At 60.5% G+C, this 20,000-nt stretch overlaps 4 non-coding genes and 2 pseudogenes across 4 annotated transcripts; all 6 read right to left on the bottom strand.

Moving 5' to 3' along the window:
• Window positions 1–4,743: 4,743 nt before the first annotated feature.
• On the bottom strand, window positions 4,744–4,862 carry LOC125992794 (5S ribosomal RNA). Its single transcript, XR_007489792.1, has one exon. It is a non-coding gene; the product is annotated as a 5S ribosomal RNA (ribosomal RNA).
• An 845-nt stretch (window positions 4,863–5,707) lies between these two features.
• LOC125992901 (5S ribosomal RNA) lies at window positions 5,708–5,826 on the bottom strand (annotated as a pseudogene).
• An 873-nt stretch (window positions 5,827–6,699) lies between these two features.
• Window positions 6,700–6,818, bottom strand: LOC125992942 (5S ribosomal RNA). The gene has a single exon (XR_007489877.1). It is a non-coding gene; the product is annotated as a 5S ribosomal RNA (ribosomal RNA).
• Window positions 6,819–14,808: 7,990 nt separating this feature from the next.
• LOC125992810 (5S ribosomal RNA) lies at window positions 14,809–14,927 on the bottom strand. The gene has a single exon (XR_007489807.1). It is a non-coding gene; the product is annotated as a 5S ribosomal RNA (ribosomal RNA).
• Window positions 14,928–15,771: 844 nt separating this feature from the next.
• On the bottom strand, window positions 15,772–15,890 carry LOC125992862 (5S ribosomal RNA; annotated as a pseudogene).
• An 874-nt stretch (window positions 15,891–16,764) lies between these two features.
• LOC125992956 (5S ribosomal RNA) lies at window positions 16,765–16,883 on the bottom strand. The gene has a single exon (XR_007489891.1). It is a non-coding gene; the product is annotated as a 5S ribosomal RNA (ribosomal RNA).
• Window positions 16,884–20,000: the final 3,117 nt, after the last annotated feature.

Raw genomic sequence — 20,000 nt, forward strand, 5'->3', positions numbered from 1 at the left:
CCGAGCGGATCGGCTGTTTATAAGCACCGCGGAGGTGGTCGCGGCGCCTCATTCGACTTCCAGCGGCCGGCGAGCTCGCGCACCCGCCCGGCACATCCGGGAGGCCGTGCGCACGAGCCAAGTGGCCGAAAATAGCCCCCGCCGAGCGGATCGGCTGTTTATAAGCACCGCGGAGGTGGTCGCGGCGCCTCATTCGACTTCCAGCGGCCGGCGAGCTCGCGCACCCGCCCGGCATATCCGGGAGGCCGTGCGCACGAGCCAAGTGGCCGAAAATAGCCCCCGCCGAGCGGATCGGCTGTTTATAAGCACCGAGGAGGTGGTCGCGGCGCCTCATTCGACTTCCAGCGGCCGGCGAGCCCGCGCACCCGCCCGGCACATCCGGGAGGCCGTGCGCACGAGCCAAGTGGCCGAAAATAGCCCCCGCCGAGCGGATCGGCTGTTTATAAGCACCGCGGAGGTGGTCGCGGCGCCTCATTCGACTTCCAGCGGCCGGCGAGCTCGCGCACCCGCCCGGCACATCCGGGAGGCCGTGCGCACAAGCCAAGTGGCCGAAAATAGCCCCCGCCGAGCGGATCGGCTGTTTATAAGCACCGCGGAGGTGGTCGCGGCGCCTCATTCGACTTCCAGCGGCCGGCGAGCTCGCGCACCCGCCCGGCACATCCGGGAGGCCGTGCGCACGAGCCAAGTGGCCAAAAATAGCCCCCGCCGAGCGGATCGGCTGTTTATAAGCACCGCGGAGGTGGTCGCGGCGCCTCATTCGACTTCCAGCGGCCGGCGAGCTCGCGCACCCGCCCGGCACATCCGGGAGGCCGTGCGCACGAGCCAAGTGGCCGAAAATAGCCCCCGCCGAGCGGATCGGCTGTTTATAAGCACCGCGGAGGTGGTCGCGGCGCCTCATTCGACTTCCAGCGGCCGGCGAGCTCGCGCACCCGCCCGGCACATCCGGGAGGCCGTGCGCACGAGCCAAGTGGCCGAAAATAGCCCCCGCCGAGCGGATCGGCTGTTTATAAGCACCGCGGAGGTGGTCGCGGCGCCTCATTCGACTTCCAGCGGCCGGCGAGCTCGCGCACCCGCCCGGCACATCCGGGAGGCCGTGCGCACGAGCCAAGTGGCCGAAAATAGCCCCCGCCGAGCGGATCGGCTGTTTATAAGCACCGCGGAGGTGGTCGCGGCGCCTCATTCGACTTCCAGCGGCCAGCGAGCTCGCGCACCCGCCCGGCACATCCGGGAGGCCGTGCGCACGAGCCAAGTGGCCGAAAATAGCCCCCGCCGAGCGGATCGGCTGTTTATAAGCACTGCGGAGGTGGTCGCGGCGCCTCATTCGACTTCCAGCGGCCGGCGAGCTCGCGCACCCGACCGGCACATCCGGGAGGCCGTGCGCACGAGCCAAGTGGCCGAAAATAGCCCCCGCCGAGCGGATCGGCTGTTTATAAGCACCGCGGAGGTGGTCGCGGCGCCTCATTCGACTTCCGGCGGGCGGCGAGCTCGCGCACCCGCCCGGCACATCCGGGAGGCCGTGCGCACGAGCCAAGTGGCCGAAAATAGCCCCCGCCGAGCGGATCGGCTGTTTATAAGCACCGCGGAGGTGGTCGCGGCGCCTCATTCGACTTCCAGCGGCCGGCGAGCTCGCGCACCCGCCCGGCACATCCGGGAGGCCGTGCGCACGAGCCAAGTGGCCGAAAATAGCCCCCGCCGAGCGGATCGGCTGTTTATAAGCACCGCGGAGGTGGTCGCGGCGCCTCATTCGACTTCCAGCGGCCGGCGAGCTCGCGCACCCGCCCGGCACAACCGGGAGGCCGTGCGCACGAGCCAAGTGGCCGAAAATAGCCCCCGCCAAGCGGATCGGCTGTTTATAAGCACCGCGGAGGTGGTCGCGGCGCCTCATTCGACTTCAAGCGGCCGGCGAGCTCGCGCACCCGCCCGGCACATCCGGGAGGCCGTGCGCACGAGCCAAGTGGCCGAAAATAGCCCCCGCCGAGCGGATCGGCTGTTTATAAGCACCGCGGAGGTGGTCGCGGCGCCTCATTCGACTTCCAGCGGCCGGCGAGCTCGCGCACCCGCCCGGCACATCCGGGAGGCCGTGCGCACGAGCCAAGTGGCCGAAAATAGCCCCCGCCGAGCGGATCGGCGGTTTATAAGCACCGCGGAGGTGGTCACGGCGCCTCATTCGACTTCCAGCGGCCGGCGAGATCGCGCACCCGCCCGGCACATCCTGGAGGCCGTGCGCACGAGCCAAGTGGCCGAAAATAGCCCCCGCCGAGCGGATCGGCTGTTTATAAGCACCGCGGAGGTGGTCGCGGCGCCTCATTCGACTTCCGGCGGGCGGCGAGCTCGCGCACCCGCCCGGCACATCCGGGAGGCCGTGCGCACGAGCCAAGTGGCCGAAAATAGCCCCCGCCGAGCGGATCGGCTGTTTATAAGCACCGCGGAGGTGGTCGCGGCGCCTCATTCGACTTCCAGCGGCCGGCGAGCTCGCGCACCCGCCCGGCACATCCGGGAGGCCGTGCGCACGAGCCAAGTGGCCGAAAATAGCCCCCGCCGAGCGGATCGGCTGTTTATAAGCACCGCGGAGGTGGTCGCGGCGCCTCATTCGACTTCCAGCGGCCGGCGAGCTCGCGCACCCGCCCGGCACATCCGGGAGGCCGTGCGCACGAGCCAAGTGGCCGAAAATAGCCCCCGCCGAGCGGATCGGCTGTTTATAAGCACCGCGGAGGTGGTCGCGGCGCCTCATTCGACTTCCAGCGGCCGGCGAGCTCGCGCACCCGCCCGGCACATCCGGGAGGCCGTGCGCACGAGCCAAGTGGCCGAAAATAGCCCCCGCCGAGCGGATCGGCTGTTTATAAGCACCGCGGAGGTGGTCGCGGCGCCTCATTCGACTTCCAGCGGCCGGCGAGCTCGCGCACCCGCCCGGCACATCCGGGAGGCCGTGCGCACGAGCCAAGTGGCCGAAAATAGCCCCCGCCGAGCGGATCGGCTGTTTATAAGCACCGCGGAGGTGGTCGCGGCGCCTCATTCGACTTCCAGCGGCCGGCGAGATCGCGCACCCGCCCGGCACATCCGGGAGGCCGTGCGCACGAGCCAAGTGGCCGAAAATAGCCCCCGCCGAGCGGATCGGCTGTTTATAAGCACCGCGGAGGTGGTCGCGGCGCCTCATTCGACTTCCAGCGGCCGGCGAGCTCGCGCACCCGCCCGGCACATCCGGGAGGCCGTGCGCACGAGCCAAGTGGCCGAAAATAGCCCCCGCCGAGCGGATCGGCTGTTTATAAGCACCGCGGAGGTGGTCACGGCGCCTCATTCGACTTCCGGCGGGCGGCGAGCTCGCGCACCCGCCCGGCACATCCGGGAGGCCGTGCACACGAGCCAAGTGGCCGAAAATAGCCCCCGCCGAGCGGATCGGCTGTTTATAAGCACCGCGGAGGTGGTCGCGGCGCCTCATTCGACTTCCAGCGGCCGGCGAGCTCGCGCACCCGCCCGGCACATCCGGGAGGCCGTGCGCACGAGCCAAGTGGCCGAAAATAGCCCCCGCCGAGCGGATCGGCTGTTTATAAGCACCGCGGAGGTGGTCGCGGCGCCTCATTCGACTTACAGCGGTCGGCGAGCTCGCGCACCCGCCCGGCACATCCGGGAGGCCGTGCGCACGAGCCAAGTGGCCGAAAATAGCCCCCGCCGAGCGGATCGGCTGTTTATAAGCACCGCGGAGGTGGTCGCGGCGCCTCATTCGACTTCCAGCGGCCGGCGAGCTCGCGCACCCGCCCGGCACATCCGGGAGGCCGTGCGCACGAGCCAAGTGGCCGAAAATAGCCCCCGCCGAGCGGATCGGCTGTTTATAAGCACCGCGGAGGTGGTCGCGGCGCCTCATTCGACTTCCAGCGGCCGGCGAGCTCGCGCACCCGCCCGGCACATCCGGGAGGCCGTGCGCACGAGCCAAGTGGCCGAAAATAGCCCCCGCCGAGCGGATCGGCGGTTTATAAGCACCGCGGAGGTGGTCGCGGCGCCTCATTCGACTTCCAACGGGCTGCGCACTCGTGCACGCCGCCCGGTTCAAATTTTCTAAGTGCAACGCACAATGAGATGCATGAGAAACGGCCTTGGTTACCATCACATTTGAAGCGATGAATACGAAGTTAAATTTTATGACTCGGTGTATAAGTCGAGGTCGATTTTTTTCGGTCGATTTTGGATCGAAAAAGGTCGACCAATACACCGGCAAATACGGTATATATACTTATTATAAATGTAGTATTTATTTATATTGATTTATTGTTTATTTATATATATAAAGGCAGGTCCGCAAAAATATTTCTGACGCGTAGCCGGTCCGTGGCGCAAGAAAGGTTGGGGACCACTAGTCTAAAAGAATCTGGCCGTAACTGGAATAGGGTTCTACGCGAATGCCCAACGGAAAAGTGAAGTGCACAAAACCTGCATTTGGCTGTATCAAAATAAATGTCATGAAAAAGGTAAAAACACTACATGGAAGCGCAATGTGTTGTGCTGGGTTCTTTTACAAGTAAAGACTGCTGCTTTGAGTTCACAGGGAGCCATGCTCTTTATTCACTGTACATAGAGGTTTTGAACTCGTGTTGTAGTTTCAGTGTCGGAGTTCAAACTAGGCTTGCAGTTTCCGAATGCCATTCGTGATGGGTGTTGTAAAAAGGTCTTGGCTTAAACGATTGAAGTGCACATAAGAAAAAAAAAAAAAAAAAAAAAAAAGAGCTTGAAGTGCACATAAGAAAAAGAAAAAGCTTACAGCACCTGGTATTCCCAGGCAGTCTCCCATCCAAGTACTAACCAGGCCCGACCCTGCTTAGCTTCTGAGATAAGACGAGATCAGGCGTTCTCAGGGTAGTATGGCCGTAAGCCGTGAGGTGACCCAACATTTTGCATTTTATAGACACAATCGCCCCTGAAACTAGCGAGCAAGCCAATGAAGCCTTCAAAACTGCTTCGGCACATGGAGACCAAGCATCCTGCATTAAAAGACAAACCTTAACCACTTCGGGTTTCATTGTCTCCGATTACGCCTGGATGGGACCGGCTCGTTTCTGAGAAACAAGCTCGGTGCTCCCAATAATTCAACGTAATGGTGACTTTTATTTTTATGTGGTTTATATTTGTTTTTATGCCAGTCGTATCATTTTATTTAATCCTATTTATATATATGTATTATAAATGTAGTATTTATTTATATAGATTTATTGTTTATTTATATATATAAACGCAGGTCCGCAAAAATATTTCTGACGCGTAGCCGGTCCGTGGCGCAAGAAAGTTTGGGGACCACTAGTCTAAAAGAATCTGGCCGTAACTGGAATAGGGTTCTACGCGAATGCCCAACGGAAAAGTGAAGTGCACAAAACCTGCATTTGGCTGTATCAAAATAAATGTCATGAAAAAGGTAAAAACACTACATGGAAGCGCAATGTGTTGTGCTGGGTTCTTTTACAAGTAAAGACTGCTGCTTTGAGTTCACAGGGAGCCATGCTCTTTATTCACTGTACATAGTCTGTCCTCTAGCGGTAAAAACGTGAACTGCAATGCTATGGCTGTCGCCACACAATGTAGGTTTTAAACTCGTGTTGTAGTTTCAGTGTCGGAGTTCAAACTAGGCTTGCAGTTTCCGAATGCCATTCGTGATGGGTGCTGTAAAAAGTTCTTGGCTTAAACGATTGAAGTGCACATAAGAAAAAAAAAAAAAAAAAAAAAAAGCTTACGGTAACTGGTATTCCCAGGCGGTCTCCTATCCAAGTACTAACCAGGCCCGACCCTGCTTAGCCTCCGAGGTCGGACGAGAGCGGGCGCTCTCAGGGTAGTATTGCCGTAAGCCGTGAGACCGCTCAGAATTTTTCATTTTATAGACACAATCGCCCCTGAAACCATGCCAAGCAGCGGCGGGACTTGATGGCTGTGGTAAAAGTTTCCTTTCACAATTGACGTGGGAAAAAAAAAAAAAAAAAAGGCTTTCAGCACCTGGTATTCCCGGACGGTCACCCTTCCCTTTTGTTTTTTTTTTTGTTTTTTTTACAACCAGGGCCGAAACAGGCTTTCTTCCAAGGCTTTTGGTGTTTTCTGGAAACATGGCTATCATGAAAAGTTATTGACAGCTTTTTATGCGGTAGCACGAATTTGCCGTTGCGACCTGCATTTTGCTGAATCAAAATAAATGCCTTGAAAAGTTTAAAAACACTTCATGGAAGTCACTTCACTGGTTTCTTTTATATCAAACAAATTGTTTTAGGTTATTCACCTGACATGTTTCGGCGGTTTCTTCCGCCTTCATCAGAGTGTCACAGATGTGATGGTGACGCGTCTTTATCAGCTGATGGATCAACATGTCAGGTGAATAACCTAAAACAATTTGTTTGATATAAAAGAAACCAGTGAAGTGATTAAATAAGGAAAAACAAAATGAACTTAGTACAATTACTTCATGGAAGTGTTGTGTTGGGTTCTTTTACAAGTCAAGCCTGCTGCTTTGAGTTCACAGGGAGCCATGCTCACTGTACATAGTCTGCTCTCTAGCGGTAAAAAAATTAACTACAATGCTGTGGATGTCACCACATAATATAGCTTTCAAACTCGTGTTATAGTTTCAATGTCGGAGTTTAAATTAGGCTTGCTGTTTCCGGATGCCATTCGTGATGGGTGTTGTAAAAAATAGCTTCTTAAACGATTGAAGTGCACATAAGAAAAAGAAAAAGCTTACAGCACCTGATATTCCCAGGCGGTCTCCCATCCAAGTACTAACCAGGCCCGACCCTGCTTAGCTTCCGAGATCGGACGAGATCGGGCGTTCTCAGGGTAGTATGGCCGTAAGCCGTGCGGTGACCCAACATTTTGCATTTTATAGACACAATCGCCCCTGAAACTAGAGAGCGAGCCAATGAAGCCTTCAAAACTGCTTCGGCACATGGAGACCAAGCATCCTGCATTAAAAAACAAACCTTAACCACTTCGGGTTTCATTGTCTCCGATTACGCCTGGATGGGACCGGCTCGTTTCTGAGAAACAAGCTCGGTGCTCCCAATAACTCAACGTAATGGTGACTTTTATTTTTATGTGGTTTATATTTGTTTTTATGCCAGTCGTATCATTTTATTTAATCGTATTTACCGTATTTGCCGGTGTACAGGTCGACTCGGTGTATAAGTCGACCCCCTAAAATTCGACGGAAATTTACGATTTGATGATATATCCTTTGTATAAGTCGAGCTCAATTGTTGCATTATATTAAACTTCAAAATTCAATATGCGAAATTTATTGACGAAATGTGTTCAAATTCTGGGAGGCCGTGCGCATGCTGCTGTTTATAAGCACCGCGGAGGAGATCGCGGCCGGCGAGCTCGCGCACGCCGCCCGGCACCAACGGGAGGCCGGAAATAGCTCCAAGCCGAGCGGATCGGCACTTTATAAGCACCGCGGAGGAGATCGCGGCGCCTCATTGGACTTCCAGCCGCCGGCGAGCTCGCGCACCCGCCCGGCACATCCGGGAGGCCGTGCGCACGAGCCAAGTGGCCGAAAATAGCCCCCGCCGAGCGGATCGGCTGTTTATAAGCACCGCGGAGGTGGTCGCGGCGCCTCATTCGACTTCCAGCGGCCGGCGAGCTCGCGCACCCGCCCGGCACATCCGGGAGGCCGTGCGCACGAGCCAAGTGGCCGAAAATAGCCCCCGCCGAGCGGATCGGCTGTTTATAAGCACCGCGGAGGTGGTCGGGCGCCTCATTCGACTTCCAGCGGCCGGCGAGGTCGCGCACCCGCCCGGCACATCCGGGAGGCCGTGCGCACGAGCCAAGTGGCCGAAAATAGCCCCCGCCGAGCGGATCGGCTGTTTATAAGCACCGCGGAGGTGGTCGCGGCGCCTCATTCGACTTCCAGCGGCCGGCGAGCTCGCGCACCCGCCCGGCACATCCGGGAGGCCGTGCGCACGAGCCAAGTGGCCGAAAATAGCCCCCGCCGAGCGGATCGGCTGTTTATAAGCACCGCGGAGGTGGTCGCGGCGCCTCATTCGACTTCCAGCGGCCGGCGAGCTCGCGCACCCGCCCGGCACATCCGGGAGGCCGTGCGCACGAGCCAAGTGGCCGAAAATAGCCCCCGCCGAGCGGATCGGCTGTTTATAAGCACCGCGGAGGTGGTCGCGGCGCCTCATTCGACTTCCAGCGGCCGGCGAGCTCGCGCACCCGCCCGGCACATCCGGGAGGCCGTGCGCACGAGCCAAGTTGCCGAAAATAGCCCCCGCCGAGCGGATCGGCTGTTTATAAGCACCGCGGAGGTGGTCGCGGCGCCTCATTCGACTTCCAGCGGCCGGCGAGCTCGCGCACCCGCCCGGCACATCCGGGAGGCCGTGCGCACGAGCCAAGTGGCCGAAAATAGCCCCCGCCGAGCGGATCGGCTGTTTATAAGCACCGCGGAGGTGGTCGCGGCGCCTCATTCGACTTCCAGCGGCCGGCGAGCTCGCGCACCCGCCCGGCACATCCGGGAGGCCGTGCGCACGAGCCAAGTGGCCGAAAATAGCCCCCGCCGAGCGGATCGGCTGTTTATAAGCACCGCGGAGGTGGTCGCGGCGCCTCATTCGACTTCCAGCGGCCAGCGAGCTCGCGCACCCGCCCGGCACATCCGGGAGGCCGTGCGCACGAGCCAAGTGGCCGAAAATAGCCCCCGCCGAGCGGATCGGCTGTTTATAAGCACCGCGGAGGTGGTCGCGGCGCCTCATTCGACTTCCAGCGGCCGGCGAGCTCGCGCACCCGACCGGCACATCCGGGAGGCCGTGCGCACGAGCCAAGTGGCCGAAAATAGCCCCCGCCGAGCGGATCGGCTGTTTATAAGCACCGCGGAGGTGGTCGCGGCGCCTCATTCGACTTCCGGCGGGCGGCGAGCTCGCGCACCCGCCCGGCACATCCGGGAGGCCGTGCGCACGAGCCAAGTGGCCGAAAATAGCCCCCGCCGAGCGGATCGGCTGTTTATAAGCACCGCGGAGGTGGTCGCGGCGCCTCATTCGACTTCCAGCGGCCGGCGAGCTCGCGCACCCGCCCGGCACATCCGGGAGGCCGTGCGCACGAGCCAAGTGGCCGAAAATAGCCCCCGCCGAGCGGATCGGCTGTTTATAAGCACCGCGGAGGTGGTCGCGGCGCCTCATTCGACTTCCAGCGGCCGGCGAGCTCGCGCACCCGCCCGGCACATCCGGGAGGCCGTGCGCACGAGCCAAGTGGCCGAAAATAGCCCCCGCCGAGCGGATCGGCTGTTTATAAGCACCGCGGAGGTGGTCGCGGCGCCTCATTCGACTTCCAGCGGCCGGCGAGCCCGCGCACCCGCCCGGCACATCCGGGAGGCCGTGCGCACGAGCCAAGTGGCCGAAAATAGCCCCCGCCGAGCGGATCGGCTGTTTATAAGCACCGCGGAGGTGGTCGCGGCGCCTCATTCGACTTCCAGCGGCCGGCGAGCTCGCGCACCCGCCCGGCACATCCGGGAGGCCGTGCGCACGAGCCAAGTGGCCGAAAATAGCCCCCGCCGAGCGGATCGGCTGTTTATAAGCACCGCGGAGGTGGTCGCGGCGCCTCATTCGACTTCCAGCGGCCGGCGAGCTCGCGCACCCGCCCGGCACATCCGGGAGGCCGTGCGCACGAGCCAAGTGGCCGAAAATAGCCCCCGCCGAGCGGATCGGCTGTTTATAAGCACCGCGGAGGTGGTCGCGGCGCCTCATTCGACTTCCAGCGGCCGGCGAGCTCGCGCACCCGCCCGGCACATCCGGGAGGCCGTGCGCACGAGCCAAGTGGCCGAAAATAGCCCCCGCCGAGCGGATCGGCTGTTTATAAGCACCGCGGAGGTGGTCGCGGCGCCTCATTCGACTTCCAGCGGCCGGCGAGCTCGCGCACCCGCCCGGCACATCCGGGAGGCCGTGCGCACGAGCCAAGTGGCCGAAAATAGCCCCCGCCGAGCGGATCGGCTGTTTATAAGCACCGCGGAGGTGGTCGCGGCGCCTCATTCGACTTCCAGCGGCCAGCGAGCTCGCGCACCCGCCCGCCACATCCGGGAGGCCGTGCGCACGAGCCAAGTGGCCGAAAATAGCCCCCGCCGAGCGGATCGGCTGTTTATAAGCACCGCGGAGGTGGTCGCGGCGCCTCATTCGACTTCCAGCGGCCGGCGAGCTCGCGCACCCGCCCGGCACATCCGGGAGGCCGTGCGCACGAGCCAAGTGGCCGAAAATAGCCCCCGCCGAGCGGATCGGCTGTTTATAAGCACCGCGGAGGTGGTCGCGGCGCCTCATTCGACTTCCAGCGGCCGGCGAGCTCGCGCACCCGCCCGGCACATCCGGGAGGCCGTGCGCACGAGCCAAGTGGCCGAAAATAGCCCCCGCCGAGCGGATCGGCTGTTTATAAGCACCGCGGAGGTGGTCGCGGCGCCTCATTCGACTTCAAGCGGCCGGCGAGCTCGCGGACCCGCCCGGCACATCCGGGAGGCCGTGCGCACGAGCCAAGTGGCCGAAAATAGCCCCCGCCGAGCGGATCGGCTGTTTATAAGCACCGCGGAGGTGGTCGCGGCGCCTCATTCGACTTCCAGCGGCCGGCGAGCTCGCGCACCCGCCCGGCACATCCGGGAGGCCGTGCGCACGAGCCAAGTGGCCGAAAATAGCCCCCGCCGAGCGGATCGGCGGTTTATAAGCACCGCGGAGGTGGTCACGGCGCCTCATTCGACTTCCAGCGGCCGGCGAGCTCGCGCACCCGCCCGGCACATCCTGGAGGCCGTGCGCACGAGCCAAGTGGCCGAAAATAGCCCCCGCCGAGCGGATCGGCTGTTTATAAGCACCGCGGAGGTGGTCGCGGCGCCTCATTCGACTTCCAGCGGCCGGCGAGCTCGCGCACCCGCCCGGCACATCCGGGAGGCCGTGCGCACGAGCCAAGTGGCCGAAAATAGCCCCCGCCGAGCGGATCGGCTGTTTATAAGCACCGCGGAGGTGGTCGCGGCGCCTCATTCGACTTCCAGCGGCCGGCGAGCTCGCGCACCCGCCCGGCATATCCGGGAGGCCGTGCGCACGAGCCAAGTGGCCGAAAATAGCCCCCGCCGAGCGGATCGGCTGTTTATAAGCACCGAGGAGGTGGTCGCGGCGCCTCATTCGACTTCCAGCGGCCGGCGAGCCCGCGCACCCGCCCGGCACATCCGGGAGGCCGTGCGCACGAGCCAAGTGGCCGAAAATAGCCCCCGCCGAGCGGATCGGCTGTTTATAAGCACCGCGGAGGTGGTCGCGGCGCCTCATTCGACTTCCAGCGGCCGGCGAGCTCGCGCACCCGCCCGGCACATCCGGGAGGCCGTGCGCACAAGCCAAGTGGCCGAAAATAGCCCCCGCCGAGCGGATCGGCTGTTTATAAGCACCGCGGAGGTGGTCGCGGCGCCTCATTCGACTTCCAGCGGCCGGCGAGCTCGCGCACCCGCCCGGCACATCCGGGAGGCCGTGCGCACGAGCCAAGTGGCCGAAAATAGCCCCCGCCGAGCGGATCGGCTGTTTATAAGCACCGCGGAGGTGGTCGCGGCGCCTCATTCGACTTCCAGCGGCCGGCGAGCTCGCGCACCCGCCCGGCACATCCGGGAGGCCGTGCGCACGAGCCAAGTGGCCGAAAATAGCCCCCGCCGAGCGGATCGGCTGTTTATAAGCACCGCGGAGGTGGTCGCGGCGCCTCATTCGACTTCCAGCGGCCGGCGAGCTCGCGCACCCGCCCGGCACATCCGGGAGGCCGTGCGCACGAGCCAAGTGGCCGAAAATAGCCCCCGCCGAGCGGATCGGCTGTTTATAAGCACCGCGGAGGTGGTCGCGGCGCCTCATTCGACTTCCAGCGGCCGGCGAGCTCGCGCACCCGCCCGGCACATCCGGGAGGCCGTGCGCACGAGCCAAGTGGCCGAAAATAGCCCCCGCCGAGCGGATCGGCTGTTTATAAGCACCGCGGAGGTGGTCGCGGCGCCTCATTCGACTTCCAGCGGCCAGCGAGCTCGCGCACCCGCCCGGCACATCCGGGAGGCCGTGCGCACGAGCCAAGTGGCCGAAAATAGCCCCCGCCGAGCGGATCGGCTGTTTATAAGCACCGCGGAGGTGGTCGCGGCGCCTCATTCGACTTCCAGCGGCCGGCGAGCTCGCGCACCCGACCGGCACATCCGGGAGGCCGTGCGCACGAGCCAAGTGGCCGAAAATAGCCCCCGCCGAGCGGATCGGCTGTTTATAAGCACCGCGGAGGTGGTCGCGGCGCCTCATTCGACTTCCGGCGGGCGGCGAGCTCGCGCACCCGCCCGGCACATCCGGGAGGCCGTGCGCACGAGCCAAGTGGCCGAAAATAGCCCCCGCCGAGCGGATCGGCTGTTTATAAGCACCGCGGAGGTGGTCGCGGCGCCTCATTCGACTTCCAGCGGCCGGCGAGCTCGCGCACCCGCCCGGCACATCCGGGAGGCCGTGCGCACGAGCCAAGTGGCCGAAAATAGCCCCCGCCGAGCGGATCGGCTGTTTATAAGCACCGCGGAGGTGGTCGCGGCGCCTCATTCGACTTCCAGCGGCCGGCGAGCTCGCGCACCCGCCCGGCACATCCGGGAGGCCGTGCGCACGAGCCAAGTGGCCGAAAATAGCCCCCGCCGAGCGGATCGGCTGTTTATAAGCACCGCGGAGGTGGTCGCGGCGCCTCATTCGACTTCCAGCGGCCGGCGAGCTCGCGCACCCGCCCGGCACATCCGGGAGGCCGTGCGCACGAGCCAAGTGGCCGAAAATAGCCCCCGCCGAGCGGATCGGCTGTTTATAAGCACCGCGGAGGTGGTCGCGGCGCCTCATTCGACTTCCAGCGGCCGGCGAGCTCGCGCACCCGCCCGGCACATCCGGGAGGCCGTGCGCACGAGCCAAGTGGCCGAAAATAGCCCCCGCCGAGCGGATCGGCGGTTTATAAGCACCGCGGAGGTGGTCACGGCGCCTCATTCGACTTCCAGCGGCCGGCGAGATCGCGCACCCGCCCGGCACATCCTGGAGGCCGTGCGCACGAGCCAAGTGGCCGAAAATAGCCCCCGCCGAGCGGATCGGCTGTTTATAAGCACCGCGGAGGTGGTCGCGGCGCCTCATTCGACTTCCGGCGGGCGGCGAGCTCGCGCACCCGCCCGGCACATCCGGGAGGCCGTGCGCACGAGCCAAGTGGCCGAAAATAGCCCCCGCCGAGCGGATCGGCTGTTTATAAGCACCGCGGAGGTGGTCGCGGCGCCTCATTCGACTTCCAGCGGCCGGCGAGCTCGCGCACCCGCCCGGCACATCCGGGAGGCCGTGCGCACGAGCCAAGTGGCCGAAAATAGCCCCCGCCGAGCGGATCGGCTGTTTATAAGCACCGCGGAGGTGGTCGCGGCGCCTCATTCGACTTCCAGCGGCCGGCGAGCTCGCGCACCCGCCCGGCATATCCGGGAGGCCGTGCGCACGAGCCAAGTGGCCGAAAATAGCCCCCGCCGAGCGGATCGGCTGTTTATAAGCACCGAGGAGGTGGTCGCGGCGCCTCATTCGACTTCCAGCGGCCGGCGAGCCCGCGCACCCGCCCGGCACATCCGGGAGGCCGTGCGCACGAGCCAAGTGGCCGAAAATAGCCCCCGCCGAGCGGATCGGCTGTTTATAAGCACCGCGGAGGTGGTCGCGGCGCCTCATTCGACTTCCAGCGGCCGGCGAGCTCGCGCACCCGCCCGGCACATCCGGGAGGCCGTGCGCACAAGCCAAGTGGCCGAAAATAGCCCCCGCCGAGCGGATCGGCTGTTTATAAGCACCGCGGAGGTGGTCGCGGCGCCTCATTCGACTTCCAGCGGCCGGCGAGCTCGCGCACCCGCCCGGCACATCCGGGAGGCCGTGCGCACGAGCCAAGTGGCCGAAAATAGCCCCCGCCGAGCGGATCGGCTGTTTATAAGCACCGCGGAGGTGGTCGCGGCGCCTCATTCGACTTCCAGCGGCCGGCGAGCTCGCGCACCCGCCCGGCACATCCGGGAGGCCGTGCGCACGAGCCAAGTGGCCGAAAATAGCCCCCGCCGAGCGGATCGGCTGTTTATAAGCACCGCGGAGGTGGTCGCGGCGCCTCATTCGACTTCCAACGGGCTGCGCACTCGTGCACGCCGCCCGGTTCAAATTTTCTAAGTGCAACGCACAATGAGATGCATGAGAAACGGCCTTGGTTACCATCACATTTGAAGCGATGAATACGAAGTTAAATTTTATGACTCGGTGTATAAGTCGAGGTCGATTTTTTTCGGTCGATTTTGGATCGAAAAAGGTCGACCAATACACCGGCAAATACGGTATATATACTTATTATAAATGTAGTATTTATTTATATTGATTTATTGTTTATTTATATATATAAAGGCAGGTCCGCAAAAATATTTCTGACGCGTAGCCGGTCCGTGGCGCAAGAAAGGTTGGGGACCACTAGTCTAAAAGAATCTGGCCGTAACTGGAATAGGGTTCTACGCGAATGCCCAACGGAAAAGTGAAGTGCACAAAACCTGCATTTGGCTGTATCAAAATAAATGTCATGAAAAAGGTAAAAACACTACATGGAAGCGCAATGTGTTGTGCTGGGTTCTTTTACAAGTAAAGACTGCTGCTTTGAGTTCACAGGGAGCCATGCTCTTTATTCACTGTACATAGAGGTTTTGAACTCGTGTTGTAGTTTCAGTGTCGGAGTTCAAACTAGGCTTGCAGTTTCCGAATGCCATTCGTGATGGGTGTTGTAAAAAGGTCTTGGCTTAAACGATTGAAGTGCACATAAGAAAAAAAAAAAAAAAAAAAAGAGCTTGAAGTGCACATAAGAAAAAGAAAAAGCTTACAGCACCTGGTATTCCCAGGCAGTCTCCCATCCAAGTACTAACCAGGCCCGACCCTGCTTAGCTTCCGAGATAAGACGAGATCAGGCGTTCTCAGGGTAGTATGGCCGTAAGCCGTGAGGTGACCCAACATTTTGCATTTTATAGACACAATCGCCCCTGAAACTAGCGAGCAAGCCAATGAAGCCTTCAAAACTGCTTCGGCACATGGAGACCAAGCATCCTGCATTAAAAGACAAACCTTAACCACTTCGGGTTTCATTGTCTCCGATTACGCCTGGATGGGACCGGCTCGTTTCTGAGAAACAAGCTCGGTGCTCCCAATAATTCAACGTAATGGTGACTTTTATTTTTATGTGGTTTATATTTGTTTTTATGCCAGTCGTATCATTTTATTTAATCCTATTTATATATATTTATTATAAATGTAGTATTTATTTATATAGATTTATTGTTTATTTATATATATAAAGGCAGGTCCGCAAAAATATTTCTGACGCGTAGCCGGTCCGTGGCGCAAGAAAGTTTGGGGACCACTAGTCTAAAAGAATCTGGCCGTAACTGGAATAGGGTTCTACGCGAATGCCCAACGGAAAAGTGAAGTGCACAAAACCTGCATTTGGCTGTATCAAAATAAATGTCATGAAAAAGGTAAAAACACTACATGGAAGCGCAATGTGTTGTGCTGGGTTCTTTTACAAGTAAAGACTGCTGCTTTGAGTTCACAGGGAGCCATGCTCTTTATTCACTGTACATAGTCTGTCCTCGAGCGGTAAAAACGTGAACTGCAATGCTATGGCTGTCGCCACACAATGTAGGTTTTAAACTCGTGTTGTAGTTTCAGTGTCGGAGTTCAAACTAGGCTTGCAGTTTCCGAATGCCATTCGTGATGGGTGCTGTAAAAAGTTCTTGGCTTAAACGATTGAAGTGCACATAAGAAAAAAAAAAAAAAAAAAAAAAGCTTACGGTAACTGGTATTCCCAGGCGGTCTCCCATCCAAGTACTAACCAGGCCCGACCCTGCTTAGCCTCCGAGGTCGGACGAGAGCGGGCGCTCTCAGGGTAGTATTGCCGTAAGCCGTGAGACCGCTCAGAATTTTTCATTTTATAGACACAATCGCCCCTGAAACCATGCCAAGCAGCGGCGGGACTTGATGGCTGTGGTAAAAGTTTCCTTTCACAATTGACGTGGGAAAAAAAAAAAAAAAAAAGGCTTTCAGCACCTGGTATTCCCGGACGGTCACCCTTCCCTTTTGTTTTTTTTTTTTGTTTTTTATACAACCAGGGCCGAAACAGGCTTTCTTCCAAGGCTTTTGGTGTTTTCTGGAAACATGGCTATCATGAAAAGTTATTGACAGCTTTTTATGCGGTAGCACGAATTTGCCGTTGCGACCTGCATTTTGCTGAATCAAAATAAATGCCTTGAAAAGTTTAAAAACACTTCATGGAAGTCACTTCACTGGTTTCTTTTATATCAAACAAATTGTTTTAGGTTATTCACCTGACATGTTTCGGCGGTTTCTTCCGCCTTCATCAGAGTGTCACAGATGTGATGGTGACGCGTCTTTATCAGCTGATGGATCAACATGTCAGGTGAATAACCTAAAACAATTTGTTTGATATAAAAGAAACCAGTGAAGTGATTAAATAAGGAAAAACAAAATGAACTTAGTACAATTACTTCATGGAAGTGTTGTGTTGGGTTCTTTTACAAGTCAAGCCTGCTGCTTTGAGTTCACAGGGAGCCATGCTCACTGTACATAGTCTGCTCTCTAGCGGTAAAAAATTTAACTACAATGCTGTGGATGTCACCACATAATATAGCTTTCAAACTCGTGTTATAGTTTCAATGTCGGAGTTTAAATTAGGCTTGCTGTTTCCGGATGCCATTCGTGATGGGTGTTGTAAAAAATAGCTTCTTAAACGATTGAAGTGCACATAAGAAAAAGAAAAAGCTTACAGCACCTGGTATTCCCAGGCGGTCTCCCATCCAAGTACTAACCAGGCCCGACCCTGCTTAGCTTCCGAGATCGGACGAGATCGGGCGTTCTCAGGGTAGTATGGCCGTAAGCCGTGAGGTGACCCAACATTTTGCATTTTATAGACACAATCGCCCCTGAAACTAGCGAGCGAGCCAATGAAGCCTTCAAAACTGCTTCGGCACATGGAGACCAAGCATCCTGCATTAAAAGACAAACCTTAACCACTTCGGGTTTCATTGTCTCCGATTACGCCTGGATGGGACCGGCTCGTTTCTGAGAAACAAGCTCGGTGCTCCCAATAATTCAACGTAATGGTGACTTTTATTTTTATGTGGTTTATATTTGTTTTTATGCCAGTCGTATCATTTTATTTAATCGTATTTACCGTATTTGCCGGTGTACAGGTCGACTCGGTGTATAAGTCGACCCCCTAAAATTCGACGGAAATTTACGATTTTATGATATATCCTTTGTATAAGTCGAGCTCAATTGTTGCATTATATTAAACTTCAAAATTCAATATGCGAAATTTATTGACGAAATGTGTTCAAATTCTGGGAGGCCGTGCGCATGCTGCTGTTTATAAGCACCGCGGAGGAGATCGCGGCCGGCGAGCTCGCGCACGCCGCCCGGCACCAACGGGAGGCCGGAAATAGCTCCAAGCCGAGCGGATCGGCACTTTATAAGCACCGCGGAGGAGATCGCGGCGCCTCATTGGACTTCCAGCGGCCGGCGAGCTCGCGCACCCGCCCGGCACATCCGGGAGGCCGTGCGCACGAGCCAAGTGGCCGAAAATAGCCCCCGCCGAGCGGATCGGCTGTTTATAAGCACCGCGGAGGTGGTCGCGGCGCCTCATTCGACTTCCAGCGGCCGGCGAGCTCGCGCACCCGCCCGGCACATCCGGGAGGCCGTGCGCACGAGCCAAGTGGCCGAAAATAGCCCCCGCCGAGCGGATCGGCTGTTTATAAGCACCGCGGAGGTGGTCGGGCGCCTCATTCGACTTCCAGCGGCCGGCGAGGTCGCGCACCCGCCCGGCACATCCGGGAGGCCGTGCGCACGAGCCAAGTGGCCGAAAATAGCCCCTGCCGAGCGGATCGGCTGTTTATAAGCACCGCGGAGGTGGTCGCGGCGCCTCATTCGACTTCCAGCGGCCGGCGAGCTCGCGCACCCGCCCGGCACATCCGGGAGGCCGTGCGCACGAGCCAAGTGGCCGAAAATAGCCCCCGCCGAGCGGATCGGTTGTTTATAAGCACCGCGGAGGTGGTCGCGGGGCCTCATTCGACTTCCAGCGGCCGGCGAGCTCGCGCACCCGCCCGGCACATCCGAGAGGCCGTGCGCACGAGCCAAGTGGCCGAAAATAGCCCCCGCCGAGCGGATCGGCGGTTTATAAGCACCGCGGAGGTGGTCACGGCGCCTCATTCGACTTCCAGCGGCCGGCGAGATCGCGCACCCGCCCGGCACATCCTGGAGGCCGTGCGCACGAGCCAAGTGGCCGAAAATAGCCCCCGCCGAGCGGATCGGCTGTTTATAAGCACCGCGGAGGTGGTCGCGGCGCCTCATTCGACTTCCGGCGGGCGGCGAGCTCGCGCACCCGCCCGGCACATCCGGGAGGCCGTGCGCACGAGCCAAGTGGCCGAAAATAGCCCCCGCCGAGCGGATCGGCTGTTTATAAGCACCGCGGAGGTGGTCGCGGCGCCTCATTCGACTTCCAGCGGCCGGCGAGCTCGCGCACCCGCCCGGCACATCCGGGAGGCCGTGCGCACGAGCCAAGTGGCCGAAAATAGCCCCCGCCGAGCGGATCGGCTGTTTATAAGCACCGCGGAGGTGGTCGCGGCGCCTCATTCGACTTCCAGCGGCCGGCGAGCTCGCGCACCCGCCCGGCATATCCGGGAGGCCGTGCGCACGAGCCAAGTGGCCGAAAATAGCCCCCGCCGAGCGGATCGGCTGTTTATAAGCACCGAGGAGGTGGTCGCGGCGCCTCATTCGACTTCCAGCGGCCGGCGAGCCCGCGCACCCGCCCGGCACATCCGGGAGGCCGTGCGCACGAGCCAAGTGGCCGAAAATAGCCCCCGCCGAGCGGATCGGCTGTTTATAAGCACCGCGGAGGTGGTCGCGGCGCCTCATTCGACTTCCAGCGGCCGGCGAGCTCGCGCACCCGCCCGGCACATCCGGGAGGCCGTGCGCACAAGCCAAGTGGCCGAAAATAGCCCCCGCCGAGCGGATCGGCTGTTTATAAGCACCGCGGAGGTGGTCGCGGCGCCTCATTCGACTTCCAGCGGCCGGCGAGCTCGCGCACCCGCCCGGCACATCCGGGAGGCCGTGCGCACGAGCCAAGTGGCCGAAAATAGCCCCCGCCGAGCGGATCGGCTGTTTATAAGCACCGCGGAGGTGGTCGCGGCGCCTCATTCGACTTCCAGCGGCCGGCGAGCTCGCGCACCCGCCCGGCACATCCGGGAGGCCGTGCGCACGAGCCAAGTGGCCGAAAATAGCCCCCGCCGAGCGGATCGGCTGTTTATAAGCACCGCGGAGGTGGTCGCGGCGCCTCATTCGACTTCCAGCGGCCGGCGAGCTCGCGCACCCGCCCGGCACATCCGGGAGGCCGTGCGCACGAGCCAAGTGGCCGAAAATAGCCCCCGCCGAGCGGATCGGCTGTTTATAAGCACCGCGGAGGTGGTCGCGGCGCCTCATTCGACTTCCAGCGGCCGGCGAGCTCGTGCACCCGCCCGGCACATCCGGGAGGCCGTGCGCACGAGCCAAGTGGCCGAAAATAGCCCCCGCCGAGCGGATCGGCTGTTTATAAGCACCGCGGAGGTGGTCGCGGCGCCTCATTCGACTTCCAGCGGCCGGCGAGATCGCGCACCCGCCCGGCACATCCGGGAGGCCGTGCGCACGAGCCAAGTGGCCGAAAATAGCCCCCGCCGAGCGGATCGGCTGTTTATAAGCACCGCGGAGGTGGTCGCGGCGCCTCATTCGACTTCCAGCGGCCGGCGAGCTCGCGCACCCGCCCGGCACATCCGGGAGGCCGTGCGCACGAGCCAAGTGGCCGAAAATAGCCCCCGCCGAGCGGATCGGCTGTTTATAAGCACCGCGGAGGTGGTCGCGGCGCCTCATTCGACTTCCGGCGGGCGGCGAGCTCGCGCACCCGCCCGGCACATCCGGGAGGCCGTGCACACGAGCCAAGTGGCCGAAAATAGCCCCCGCCGAGCG

The sequence above is a fragment of the Syngnathus scovelli genome, unplaced genomic scaffold (assembly GCF_024217435.2).
Source record: "Syngnathus scovelli strain Florida unplaced genomic scaffold, RoL_Ssco_1.2 HiC_scaffold_24, whole genome shotgun sequence".
Classification (NCBI taxonomy): Eukaryota; Metazoa; Chordata; class Actinopteri; order Syngnathiformes; family Syngnathidae; genus Syngnathus; species Syngnathus scovelli.